Genomic DNA, 15,034 nt, shown 5'->3' with positions numbered 1-15,034 from the left:
ATCAGACCAGAAGTTAACGTCTACCCTCCCTTTTGGGTCTAGACTATTTCATAAACCTATTTTTACTTTATTCAGTCTGATTAATAGTATCCTGAAATACTCTGTCCTGACAGCATAGAAAGACAGCTTGGATGTTACATGAAAATCATGAAGGAAATATTTCTCATTATATTTGAAATGGTACATTTCAGAAATTGCAAATAACTTCATGTATATGTTTTATTAGACACAATTTAGTGTATTTGTTTTCCTTTAGGAAATTATTAAAAGTTAGTGGTTAATTGTTGCAATTTCCACTGAATTACTTAAAGGACTCTCCCACTAAAATTTTGCTAAAATGGTTCAAGCTATCCTTTCTTTAACAACAAATGTCAGTTTTAACAGCTATGATTGACATTCATAACACAAATATGTTTTCCAATTTTTTTCTATGTGGGTCAATGATTTTACACTGGGATACGTCCTTGAAAGAACATAGGGTTGCTAGTGTTAAAAGAGAATTTAGCTAACCAAACGTAAATAACAAAATACTCAAAGTTCTTGTTTGGAGTAAATAGGTCTGGTAATACTACTGGAGGCTGATTTCCAGCTTCGCTACCTACTGTCTCTGAAACCTTAAGCAGATTACGTAGCTTTGTTCCTTAGTGTCCACATGATTTAAAAGGAGGCAACTGTAATGTCTAATTCTAGAACTGATGTAAGAACTAAATGAGATGCTATATGCTAAAAGGACTTTTTAATAAAGGCTAAAATCTTCAAAGATATTGAGTTCATCTTTCTTTCTCGTCTAATTATTAGTTTTGTTTGTTCCTTTTCATAAGTCACTGTTAATGGAGAGAAGATAAACCATCCTTTAATTGCTTCTGATTTTACCTTCTAGTCATTGTTCTTAGCAAAGTAATTTTTAATACATTTAAAAAAATATAAATATATATTATTAAGATAACATACTCAGTAGCCTGAACCCATATTATAACTGAGATTGCTTATGATCATAGATTATTTTATGAGTCAGTCTATTGGATCCACAGTATGCATTATGTGCAATAAAATGCATGCAATCTTCATGTAAAGAAAAAAAATGGGAGGTTTTAGATGATTTTGTAACAAAAAATGGGCTTCTAGTTTCAATTTGTTTTAAGTTAAACAAATCACTCAGGATTCTAACTTTTTAATTAGAGAACTTAATAAAAATACTCTTTTTGAAGACAGAAGTGAAAAAGGGGAACCTCTAGGACTACAGTACACTGGAATTAGTAGCAGAAGGGGAAAGAAGTCGTCATCCCGCCCACTTCTACAACATGACAGAGCTATTATCAGAGGCCAGACTGACACAGAACTAGGGGAGAGGAATGCTTGCTAAGACTGCAAGCTTAAATTCAGAGAAGAGTGTGACCCAGCACAACAGCTTCAGGGGAGGAAACTGGGGCAAAAGGTTATTAACTTCAGTCTCTTCTTTCCCCCTATGTTTTTAACAAGTACTGCCATGTATACAACACATCTGTATACGAAAGAGAAAAGGGATCCCATACATACATGTATTTATATATACATGTGTGTATATGTGTGTGTGTATATATATATATATATATACATATAAACAAAATATATATATTTTGTTTTATAAATATATATATATACATATACATATAAACAAAAACAAAAACTTGCTGGGACACCAAGCAGAATGGAGAAGGGTGAGCAGTGCACTGGAAGGGCTAACTGGTAGACCACCAAGCCAAGAGAATGGAAATAAATATAGGTTTATTTGTCTCAGAATATATTGTCACCCTGCTTATTTAACTTATATGCAGAGTACATCATGAGAAACGCTGGACTGGAAGAAGCACAAGCTGGAATCAAGATTGCTGGGAGAAATATCAATAACCTCAGATATGAAGATGACACCACCCTTATGGCAGAAAGTGAAGAGGAACTAAAAAGCCTCTTGATGGAGGTGAAAGAGGTGAGTGAAAAAGTTGGCTTAAATCTCAACATTCAGAAAGCTAAGATCATGGCATCCGGTCCCATCACTTCATGGGAAATAGATGGGGAAACAGTGGAAACAGTGTCAGACTTTATTTTTTTGGGCTCCAAAATCACTGCAGATGGTGACTGTAGCCATGAAATTAAAAGATGCTTACTCCTTGGAAGGAAAGTTATGACCAACCTAGATAGCATATTCAAAAGCAGAGACATTACTTTGCTAACAAAGGTCCGTCTAGTCAAGGCTATGGTTTTTCCTGTGGTCGTGTATGGATGTGAGAGTTGGACTGTGAAGAAAGCTGAGTGCCAAAGAATTGATCCTTTTGAACTGTGGTGTTGGAGAAGACTCTTGAGAGTCCCTTGGACTGCAAGGAGATCCAACCAGTCCATTCTGAAGGAGATCAGTCCTAGGTGTTCTTTGGAAAGAATGATGTTAAAGCTGAAACTAAAGTACTTTGGCCACCTCATGCGAAGAGTTGACTCATTGGAAAAGACTCTGATGGCTGGGAGGGATCAGAGGCAGGAGGAGAAGGGGACGACAGAGGATGAAATGGCTGGATGGCATCACCACCTTGATGGATGTGAATCTGAGTGAACTCTGGGAGTTGGTGATGGATAGGGAGGCCTGGCATGCTGCAATTCATGGGGTCACAAAGAGTTGGATATGACTAAGCAACTGAACTGAACTGTCTCAGAATAATCAGTGAATTTTGTATTGGTTTGATTGTATATGATCCTGGTCAAACACTGTAACGCTTCTCACTTTTTCATTCCCTCCTTTCTGTAAAGTTGGCCTCATGTGCTGCCGTAAAATATTAAAGATAGTGCAAAAAAATAAGGACTTAACAGTTTCTAATCCCAAATTAAACACTAAAAAGAAGCAAATGGTTCATTCACTATCACAAGAGGATCTCCTTTCAGAATACAGTATTTTTACAGGTTTTGTTTGGGCTTCCCAGGTGGCACTAGTGGTACAGAATCCTCCTGCCAGCGTAGGAGGCACACGAGATTTGGGTTTGATCCCTGGGTTGGGAAGATCTCCTGGAGTAGGAAATGGTAAGCTGCTCCAGTATTCTTGCCTGGAGAATTCCACAGACAGAGGAGCCCGGCAGGCTACAGTCTATGGGGTCGCACAGAACTGGACACAACTGAGTGACTGAGCATCCTCCCACACACACAGGTTTTATTGGTAGAAAAGATTATATTGTTCATTCATAACACAAGTTTACTTTCTGGAGCACAAAACCCAGAAAAATTCAGCTCTTGCTTAAGAAGACATCACATGACATACTATGTTTTTTAAAAAATAAATAAATAAATAACAGCAAGACTGGCTACTTTCTCAATTTCATTTTCTGCCTTCAGGTACACACAGCGTAACCCCCACTCAACCAAGAAAGAGACCTAGCTGAGCTAGGCTCAGCTCAATCCCAACAGGAGAAAGAATGGTAAGAATGTGATAAAATTTTCTAGGACTGAAATCTACTGAGAAGACATGCTTTCCCCCTTAAAACAATCATGGATGACTATGTAGCATCTATTCACTGGCCTCTCAAGAGTCAGGCAACATATTCAAACAAAAGACCTTTGCTTTTACAGATTGATAACACAGCCATGAAAGATGCAAATGAAAAGAACAATGTAAGTAAAAAGTGCAGTCAAGATAGACAGTTTTTATCTTAAAGAATAATTACTAAATCATCACCCAGAGTAAATGGATTCTGCCGCTGGTATTTCCACATTAGGAATTACTGGCTATAGAACAGGATTGATACAGGACAGAATGAAATAAGAAACAAAAAGGAAGGTTTTGACCGACGACTACAATAGATACACCATCCTCTTCATTTGAGCTAAATGCAAGGGGGAATTCATAAGCTTATGTAAATGTTATTCATAATTCCTATAAATACATTCTCAAAGAAAAAGTTGGCATCTTGAAAATAGGTACTGATATTTATTAGCATATTGCCTAGAATATTCCAATACCCTATATCAGATAACGGTCAACCTAAAATTATTAGATTCTCTATTAAAGGATTCTGTACAGCAGCCTGCATCTTCCCAGATTTATTTTCCTATGTTTGTGACCTCATGAAGAATCATTATGGCTGTGTTCTCCTGGGCCATAGGAGAATAAAACCACCTTCTATAACTCCCTTATATATATAAACCTCAATCTTAACAAACAGAAAAGGTACTCTTTAATATATTCATGGAACTCTCCAGGCCAGAATACTGGAGTGGGTAGCCTATCCCTTCTCCAGCAGATCTTCCCGACCCAGGAATGTATCTGTGGTCTCCTGCATTGCAGGTGGATTCTTTACCAACTGAGCTAACAGGGAAGCCCATATTTTCACTATCCTTAAATATTAAAAATAAAGTATCTTGAAAGGGCAAATAATAAACACTTCATTATTATTGTATTAATATATATACAACGGCTGGATGCATTCACATGTGTAATTTACTCTATAGGGGAAAAAGTGCATGGTCTGAAATGTAGGAATTTAATTATTTCTCTAGAAACCATTACTTATTTACTATATACTTTATTTTTAATATCTCATTTCTTCACATTATTTTGTCCTGAGTGATTGTAATTTCAAAATCACTATAGTAATACATTAAAATTTTCTAAATGGAAAATGCAGTAATATGGGTGCAAGTAATAGTTTTCATTCTCCTGAAATAATGTTGTATTTAATTTGTTTTTAATCTACAGGCTTCTTTTAGTTTCAAACATACTAAAGTTTCCAGAACAGTCTTTCACTCAGAATACATAAATATGTTTATCTGAAGTGGTTCTGCTCAGCAATTTAATAAATTGTGCAGTCCACAGGGAATACCATTAATTATGTAAAGACCGATGGGGATTCATTTACTTGGTTTCTTTCAGAACCACTTGACTTGTCACTATGTAATTAAACAATAATAAATGTGACAGGAGGGAGAAATGTATGCTGTCAGTGAACAAAACTAAATATGCCCATGGAATAGACAATGGGATTTTAGACGTCTTCATTTTTATAAAGAAAACCAGAGAAGGGGAATTATAAACACTTGCCCATATGACATAGATCTCCAGTCACATCTCTTCTTTAATTTCTTGTTAAAGAAAACACTGTGGAGACAAATAACTATCAGGGCAAAAGAACACTGTTTCATCTCTCAAAGCGTCCTTTTTTCTTTTTCTTAATTAATTAATTTATTTTAATTGGAGGATAATTACTTTACAATACTGTGGTGGTTCTTGCCATACATCGACATGAATCAGCCACGGGTGCACGTGTCCCTGTATCCTGAATCCCCCTCCCACCTCCCGGCCCTCACCCCATCCTTCTGGGTTATCCCAGAGCACCGGCTTTGAGTGCCCTGCTTCAAAAGGACTATTTTTTCTTTTAGGGTAGTAGATTTTATACATTTTATATAAAGTTTACATGTTCAGTCAAGTCTGAAAATACGGCATTGCACACACTGCCTATGTCATTAAATGGTGAAAATGCCAATATCAAGATAATAGATAATGACCTTGCTGAAGAGTAGGGCAGAGTTGGTTTTATACAATTATAAATATATATATATATATATAAAATTGTATAAAAAATACAAAATTATGAACTTTTTAACCTGTAAGTTATAAAGAGTTGACAAGAGCTCACAATTGTGTAATTTTAATTTCTTTTTACAACCGTTTATAAAACCAACTCTGCCCTACCCTTCAGTATCATGTCTCTATTATCTTGATATTGGCATTTTCACCATTTAATGACACAGGTGGTAAAGAATATGCCTGCAGTGCAGGAGACCCGGGTTTGACACCTGTGTAGGGAAGATCTCCTGGAGAAAGGAAAGGCAACCCACTCCAGTACTCTTGTCTGGAGAATTCCAGGGACAGAGGAGCCTGGCGGGCTACAGTCCACGCGGCCGCAGAGTCAGACACGACTGAGCAGCTAAGACTTTCACGTTTTCTTTTTTCATAAACAGCTGAAATATCTAAAAATTTTAACTGCAGAGGTGAAACATCTAAAAAGTTCTTTTTTTAAATGGAGCGTAATTGCTTTACACTATTGTGTTAGTTTCTACTATACAATGAAGTGACTCAGCTATACGTACACATATATCCCATTCTTTTTAAGTTCTTAAACTACATGATCCCTGACCCTATTAAGTTGTTGGCACCAAAGGACTGTTGTGAGAGAGATGGCATATAGATGACCATTTGTCAGTTTTCCAGTCTTGGGACCTTGCGAAGAGCATGAAACCCTTTGTCACATTTTTCTAACACGAGTTTGCAATTATTTACATTGGAATAGACATAATGCACATCAAGTCATAGGTTAAACATATGGAAAGCATATATGCCCGTGCATACAGCAAGGATAACTATTATAAACAGGCATTAGAATCTTTTCTCTGATCTTATGTTTCCTAACATTTTTAGCTCTAGGAATCTGTGGAGGAGAGATCAATTCTGCCACACTGAGACAGGATAACAGACCTACTAACTGACTAGGCAAATTCATATTTAACTTTCTATTTATAGTTTATCATGTATTTTCCTTAAGGTATTATTTGGCCTGTAAATCTCAGATCACATACCTCCCCACAAGATGTCAAGGAGAGATTACAATAAACAAAGTTGTACGGTAATTCTTCCCCAAAGATATATTTTATGTATCCTAAAGAATGTCCCTAAATTGTCACCTCTGTCCATGACACTTTTCAGGCAAGAATACTGGAGTGGGTTACCATTTCATCCTCCAGGGATCCTCCTATCCAGGGACCAAACATGAATCTCCCACATCGACAGGCAATTTCTTGACCACTGAGCCACCAGGGAAGTCCTGAGATGTCCCATGACTCAAAATTCCCATTTAGTGTTGTCACTCCTGATTTTTTTCTATGAGTGTACTTCCCCCTCCCCAGCCCCAAGAAAGCTCAGTTCAGTTAGTCGCTCAGATGTGTCTGACTGTTTGCGACCCCATGGATTGTAGCACGCCAGGCTTCCCTGTCTGTCACAGACTCCTGGAGCTTGCTCAAACTCAAGTCCATTGAGTTGGTGATGCTATCCAACCATCGCAGTTTCTGTTCTCCCCTTCTCCTCCTGCCTTCAAACTTTCCCAGCATTAGGATCTTTTCCAATGAGTCAGTTCTTTTCACCAGGTGGCCAAAGTATTGGAGTTTCAGCTTCAGCATCAGTCCTTTCAATGAATATTCAGGACTGATCTCCTTTAGGATGGACTGCTTAGATCTCCTTGCAGTCCAAGGGGCTTGAGAGTCTTCTCCAGCACCACAGTTCAAAAGCATCAATTCTTCAGTGCTCAGCTTTCTTTATAGTCCAACTCTCACAGCTATACATGATAACTGGAAAAACCATAGCTTTGACTAGATGGACCTTTGTTGGCAAAGTAATGTCCCTGCTTTTTAATACACTATGTTGGTCATAGCTTTTCTTCCATACAGCAAGGGTCTTTTAATATCATGGCTACAGTCATCATCTGCAGTGATTTTGGAGTCAAAGAAAATAAAGTCTGCCACTGTTTCCATTGTTTCCCCTCCCCATCTATTTGTCATGAAGTGATGGGACTGGATGTCATGATCTTAGTTTTCTGAATGTTGAGTTTTAAGCCAGCTTCTTAACTCTCCTCTTTACTTTCATCAAGAGGCTCTTTAGTTCTTCTTCGCGTTCTGCCATAAGGGTGGTGTCATCTGCATATCTGAGGTTATTGATTTTTCTCCCAGCAATCTTGATTCCAGCTTGCGCTTCATCCTGCCCGACATTTCACATGATGCACTCTGCATATAAGTTAAATATGCAGGGTGAAAATACACAGCCTTGACGTACTTCTTTCCCAATTTGGAACCCATCTGTTGTTTCATGTCCAGTTCTAACTGTTGCTTCCTGACCTGGATACAGATTTCTCAGACATCTCAAGAAAGCTCAGATCAACATTTATTGCTTTACCTCCTAATCTGAAACAATTTTGTAAAATTTTTTTATTTAACACAAATGTTCTGTGCCTCTGTGCTTTCTGTCTCACTGATGTAAGGAGATTTATAGTTTCCTCTCTAAGTACTGAAAATCTTTGCTGGGGTCCAAATAAAAAATGGAAAACCCCATTTTGCAGAAATATGATTTTGATTTTTCAGGCTACAGAAAGACTTTTCATCACTTCTTTTTCAGTATGCCACTTCTCTATGAGTTCCATTCAGAAGTCATACTCATCATTACATGGTAGAGTGGCAAAGTTTGAGATTCTCCAGTAGCAAAAGGACCAGAAGGACTGTGGTGTGCACATTTTAGGTGATGATAACTCTAGTTTTGGAAAAAGAGTAGATCATTGTGGGTATTTTGCAAACATTCCTTTCTTTTTGCTACCCAAAGTCACTACTCTCAAATGGAAGTGTCTTTACAATTAGTTTTCAGACTTCATCAGCTGGGATTTCTTAGGAATAAACTCAGAGTGTCTTGACTAGCTTATTTTAGCTAGCCTCTGTCCACTGGGGCAGTGGGACAGGGTTGGGGGTCATCATGGAAGGGAGGCTTTTTTTTTTTTCCCAAGCATAGGAAGAGAAATCTTGAATGTTCCACTCACAGTCTCTTAGGGGAAAAAAATCAAGTGAGAAGTTTTATATTGTTTATGTGACAATGGTTTCCCAATCCCATCAGTTTCTTCCTTCCACTGTTTCTGAATTCCCTACAGCATTGAGGTTGGTACCCCGTACAAAACGAGCTAAAAAGTTTTCAAATAGAAAATTTATTCTGAGGGCAACAGTAAATTATTAGAGCTGGAACACGTCTCTGAACACACAGAAGAAAAGAAAAAATCGGGGTGTTTTTCCTTTCCATTTTGCATGAGAATATGATTAGACCCCTAACTATTTAGTTAGTGTGGCCATGGATCTCATACTTTTAGGCTTCAGTAAGTTGTAGCAGGTCCTCCATCTTTGGTCTCTCCCTTTCCTCCTATGCGCTGCTCTCAGCATTTGTCCTCCCACCCAGCCCTGATGGTTTCACGTCTAATATTTCTGCTCTACCCACCCCTATAGACCCATTCCTACGTCAACTTATTGATCTGTCTTTCAGCTTTTACTCTCTGACGCCTTGGTTCAGTGCATTATCATTGATCTTGGGTGATCGATTCTTATCTAGAATTTCTCCACCATAATTCAGGTTGATATTTCAAGGTATAATAAGACTGTGCTCCCCTTACTTGAGTCTATCTCAGCTATGTTATGTGGTCCCATCCAGTAGCAGGGAAGGGACAATTTCTAGAGATGTTTTAAAGAAAGAATTTATAGTTGCTGACTAGGTAGACCTTAAAGGGAACTTAGGTACAATCATCATTACTTGGAGAAGGATGTACTGGAAATTAAGGTGGCCTTTGGCAGGAATCAGCACATGTGCATGTTTTAGTGATGATGTGTTTGGTTGAGCAAATGAATACAGGGTTAAGATTGGGAAGAGGGGGTACATTTTGATGTCAGAAGATAGTTTTTAAAGGAATGAACCTGACTCTGGAACTCAAGTACTACTGAAAAAAATGTCAAGAAACAGATGAAATCATTGAAATACTACACCTGAATTCATATATGGCACCAGATAATAGTCCAACTTAGTACAATAAATGTAGAATTTACTTTTATTTAAACAAAAAAACAAAAAACAAGATGTTCTGTGCCAGGCTCACATTTGTTCTCACTGGTTCTGATGAAAACTCACCTCCAGAACATCAGAAAAAGGAATATAAATTTGGCAGTATCATTCGTTTTCTCCCCCAGCAGGAAGACAGGCTAAGTGATGAGCTCATACATTTTGTGTGAATTTAAGGTCAAAAGCATAAGAGAATGCATTAGTGTAGTTGGCTGAACTTATGCAAAAGTGAGGTAATGCGAGTCAGGTATATAAATTTAAGTATCTGAAATGTGACCACTATTCACTGGCAACATTCAATTATAACAAATGGGCAACCCAAATCCTGGGTGATATAGAGCTTAGGATACTTTTATTATTTGGGGACTCAAGGTTTCCATTTTTAATGCCAAAATTAAGTTGTTCGTTTTAAGTTATTCAAGTCATCTTTAAATCCATTTGCCAAAACATTTTTTAAATCATCACCATTTTCTGAATCGTCAATTCAAAACTGGCATTTTATGGAACCCTGCCCTCAGAGATTTCATTACTTTTCTTTATATTTCCAAGTTGTAGTTTAGTGGCATATATTTCCAAATAGTAAGCAAGAATACTGGAATACTAAAAAAATCTCCAAAACCCACTTTTAGTAAGAGGCATCTTTTTAAAGCTTGAAAAAATGTTTGGTTCATATGCAAGTTTAAAGAATGAAGTCAACATACTCTCTGATTAGATGAGTCATTTTTCTTCCAAAAGTGTAAAGCAGTGGTGTATTTTGAAGAACAAGTCACGGATTAAATATTGTGTTAATGTTATACTTAAACTTTAAGTCTAATATATCTGGAAACAAATTAGTGAGGCTGAAATTAAACCTGTAAGATTGGAGTACTTTTTAAAATAGAATCATAAAATGAAAATCTACAGTTACTTTTAAAGCTAAGGCTCTTAGTCTACCCCTTGAATTTAAATTCCAATCACACAATCACACCTTAATTTTTAAAAGTTGAGTGATTACAGATCTTCTTCCTAAGGTCAGTTTAACTACTATCAGTCTTTAAAGGAAGCTGCTTGAATTTATTTGATGAAAAAAACTTGTCAACTTTTACATTAGTGCAAACAGACTAACTACACTGTAAGGCAATGATTACAAATTTGTTTTGATTTGCCTTTTATGATATTACTTGCTACAAGAAATAAAAACTATGAATTTTGGTAGAACTATTCTGTTCTGGTTCTTACACCATTCTGGGTTAGTAGTAGTGATAGGGCATGCTCAGGCATGTCCAACTCTTTGTGACCCCATGGAATGCAGCCCGCCAGGTTCCTCTGTCCGTGGGATTTCCCAGGCAAGAACACTGAAGTGGGTTGTCATTTCCTCCTCCAAGGGATCTTCCTGACCCAGAGATCAAACCTGTATCTCCCGTATCTTCTGCATTGCAGCTGGATTCTTTACCATTTGATCCATCGGGGAAGCCCATCTGGGTCTTACACTATTTTTAAAAAATACTTGGCTGTTCTACACTACATGAGGGAGAAAGAAAGTGGAAAGTCTCAGTAATCTATAATGCTGTATCTCTTTCTTTTTAATTCCAGTGGAGGATTTTTCCTTAGCTGAACAGAGGAGCCCACCTTCTAATGAGAACAATATGAGTCTTGATACGACATGAAGGGAGTTCGCTGGTTAAAATACATACATATAAATAATAAGTATTTATAAATAAATAAAAAAATATATATATATACATATACACACACACACACACACCCCAACAACATTACTCAGTGTTTCAGAGATAATATCCTACAGCTTTGACACTACAAGAACCAGGAAGCAAACTACTGACAGCGGAGATAAAAGAAACACTGCTGCTGCTAAGTCGCCTCAGTCGTGTCCGACTCTGTGCGACCCCATAGACGGCAGCCAACCAGGCTCCCCCGTCCCTGGGATTCTCCAGGCAAGAACACTGGAGTGGGTTGCCATTTCCTTCTCCAATGCATGAAGGTGAAAAGTGAAAGTGAAGTCGCTCTGTCGTGCCGGACTCTTAGCAACCCCATGGACTGCAGCCCACCAGGCTCCTCCGTCCATGGGATTTTCCAGGCAAGAGTACTGGAGTGGGGTGCCATTGCCTTCTTCCAAAAGAAACACTAGGGATGGTCAAAATAAACTTAGAAGTTTCCCAATAATTCTACAACAATGCAAAATCTTAAACTTTTGGTGTGTCTTTCTATGCATACATTTCTATGTGAATATATACTTGCATGGTGATGGTGGTTTAGTCACTAAGTCCTGTCTAACTCTTTTTGCCACCCCAGAGACTATAGCCTGCTAGGCTCCTCTGTCTGTGGGATTTCCCAGGTAAGAACACTGGAGTGGGTTGCCCTTTCCTGCTCCAGGTGATCCTCCCAACTCAGGGATGGAACTCCAATCTCCTGCATTGCAGGTGGGATCTTTACCGCTGCGCCACCAGGGATTTCCATATACTTGAATATTTAACATTAAATCAAAATAGATTTCTTGCCATTGATAAATCCTGTCTGGATTGCAGAGCTGTCTGTAGTGTCTTATACTCGCCATATACAATCATTTCTTCTACTTGTCCAATCTAATGCAGCCCTCATCTGATGCTTTGTTAATGATCCACAGTGTAGTTTTCCCTGTAAGCTTTAGTTGACCTTCTAAACAATAAGTGACCTGGCCACTCAAGACCCCCACGTGATGCTCGGTGTCCATTTTCTTGCTACCGCCCCTTGTTATTGTGCAGACATGTCAGAGGTTGTGTCTGCTGTTTTGACAAACCTAATACCTGTGTGAGAGTCTCCTATTTCACTTTGCTCCAGAAACAGAGTAGAGCCAGGGATATGTTATTTCTAAGTGTTCGCTTTAATCTGACCATGAATGTGAGTGTTTCTTTGTCAAATGACCTTCAAGGTCAGGCACCATTACCTAAGGCACTGCATTACCCACAGTGTATTCAGATGTTGTGACATGCTGTCTTCCTGGAGTCCTACGCAAGCTTGATGTTTTCCCAGTGTTTCTGGGAAAACAGAAGTCAAGTCTCACAAAGACCTAAGGACTAAGAGAACTCACAAGAGAAACTAATTCTAGTCTAGAGCAGCTGATGACCACAAGCTGATGGAGCTCTTATGTGGGGTAGAATTCACCCAATCATTATGCTTTTGCTATTTTTCAAGAAATGTGCAATAGGTGTTTTTTTTTTTTTAACTGGAAAAGAGAATCACATTTCTTTAATTAAGGAAACAAAGCCTCAATTTTATATCTAAAAAATCTACATTTTTATATAAAATTGGATGTAAAGATCTATTTCCAGACTTGGAATATATGAAATAAGAAAGTTCTTGGACTTCCCTTGTGCCCCAGTGGTTAAGACTCCATATTTTCAATGCAGGGGGAATGGGTTCGATCTCTGGTTGGGGAACTAAGACCCATTTGCTGTGTAATGAGGTAAAAAAAAATTTTCTTGTATAAAAAGAAACAATGTAGTGAGTACAAATCCCTTCAAACACCATTTTAATCTGAGGACACAAGTGAAGTGAAGTCGCTCAGTTGTGTCTGACTCTTTGTGACCCCATGGACTGTAGCCGGCCAGGCCACTCCATCCATGGGGATTATCCAGGCCAGAATACTGGAGTGGGTTGCCATTTCCTTCTCCAGGGGATCTTCCCAACCCAGGGATTGAACCCAGGTCTCCCGCATTGCAGGCAGATTCTTTACCATCTGAGCCACCAGGGAAGATATCTGAGGACGCAGAGAGTGAAAATGAAGTTGCTCAATCGTGTCCGACTCTTTGCAACCCCATGGACTGTAGCCTACCAGGCTCCTCTGTCCATGGAATTTTCCAGGCAAGAATACTGGAGTGGGTTGCCATTTCCTTCTCCAGGGGATCTTTCAGACCCAGGGATCGAACCTGGGTCTCCTGCATTGCTGGCAGACGCTTTTACCATCTGAGCCACCTGGGAAGCGAGGGCACACATCATAGGCAAAAAGCCAAGGCTCGTGGACCACATACCAGGATGGCTGGAAACATCAGGAATGCACCTGCTGACCCAGTGTTTTCTAGCTAGCCCGGAGCTCCCTGGCTGTGCTCCTATTGTCTTGCATCTTAACACCTTGCTGTTATAGTTCCGTGAATCCTGCACCGTTTGAAATTTTAATTCCGACCAAGCATTGCAAAAACAGTCTTTTCAAAGCATCTGAATCTATAATTTAGCATCTCTTTTAAATATCATTGGCTGTAAAAAAGAGAAATTGCAGCAGAGGGAGTGGGTTAATTGAAAGTTATAAAGAAGCCGTTGAGTGAAAAGTAGCAAGAAGGAATGAAAGCAATTTCAGAGCATGTCAGTCATTATTTAGTCTATGCCCTCTGTGAGAGCCATACGGGGGCACTTTTTTCTCTTCTCATTTTCTTTTTGAGGGTTTGAATGCACCATGTTCTCTTCATTATTTACTGTCTGGTGTTCCTTGGTTGGTTGCCATATAAGCTGTACCTGATTTAATGTTTTAGAGCAAACTTTTTTTTTTTTTCCAAACAAAAATTAAGCCATCCTTAAAAATCCATCCCCTGTTTCTCGAATCAATTGTGTACATAAACGCCGCAGCGGGCAAAGGAAATTTTATCTCCCCAAGGCTCAAGGCACTTGGAACGCTTGGGGCATCTTTCAGAGAAGAAAGGATAAAATGAGAATTATCGGAGAAGGACTTTTGTTGTAGTCTTCCTTGGAAAATAACTGTCTACGTTGTTTTTAAAGTGGGATACAGAAAAAAAAAAAAACACTCACAGATTCATACTAAATTTTCCAGTGTCTGTGGAATATAATTTTATCAACAGAAAGCCCAGGTTGGGGAACTGGCTGGCAGCAAATCTGGGACTAGACTTGAGGTCTTCTGATCCTCAGTTTTCCTCTCTTCCTGCCACGTCTGACAGCCTTTTGTGGCAACCACAGACTCAGACAGCATCTGTGAGGTCTGCAAGGAAAGCCTTTGCACCGTTAAAGGATGAGGTGTAAACTTCGTATGAAATTACTTTCGGGATGATAAATGTAATTTTTTGCTGTTATTTTGTCATGAGGTAAATCTCATTCATCTGTGGATGGAAATCAAAGCTTGGTCTACCTTGAAAAGTTTTCTAGTTTAGGATAAGAATTTTAATTACAGTTTCTGATTTAACCAACAGTGCCTCGTGAAAAGGGGCTAGAAAGCCATTTGGGGATGGGCAGAAAGTTTCACAATACTTGTTTTTTATAGGTTCTTTTGAACCTGAGATTCAAGAAATAAATCTATGTTTGAAATGTAATGAAATTCTTTGTGACCCCAAAGAATTTTATATTGATATATAAATATACACACATATATTTACATATTATTTATATGTACACATATACATAATGAACATA

The 15,034-nt window shown here is 38.4% G+C and overlaps 1 long non-coding RNA gene across 1 annotated transcript in view; it reads right to left on the bottom strand.

Moving 5' to 3' along the window:
- Positions 1-15,034, bottom strand: part of LOC139182790 (uncharacterized) — a 74,092-nt gene extending 59,058 nt beyond the window's left edge. The window contains exon 1 of the long non-coding RNA XR_011566362.1: positions 1-15,034. This exon is cut by the window's left edge and continues 14,777 nt beyond it. This is a non-coding gene — a long non-coding RNA (uncharacterized lncRNA).

This window comes from Bos indicus, chromosome 4, assembly GCF_029378745.1.
Source record: "Bos indicus isolate NIAB-ARS_2022 breed Sahiwal x Tharparkar chromosome 4, NIAB-ARS_B.indTharparkar_mat_pri_1.0, whole genome shotgun sequence".
Classification (NCBI taxonomy): domain Eukaryota; kingdom Metazoa; phylum Chordata; class Mammalia; order Artiodactyla; family Bovidae; genus Bos; species Bos indicus.
The sequence above is the reverse complement of the archived record's forward strand: the minus strand, read 5'-3'. Positions and strand labels throughout refer to the sequence as shown.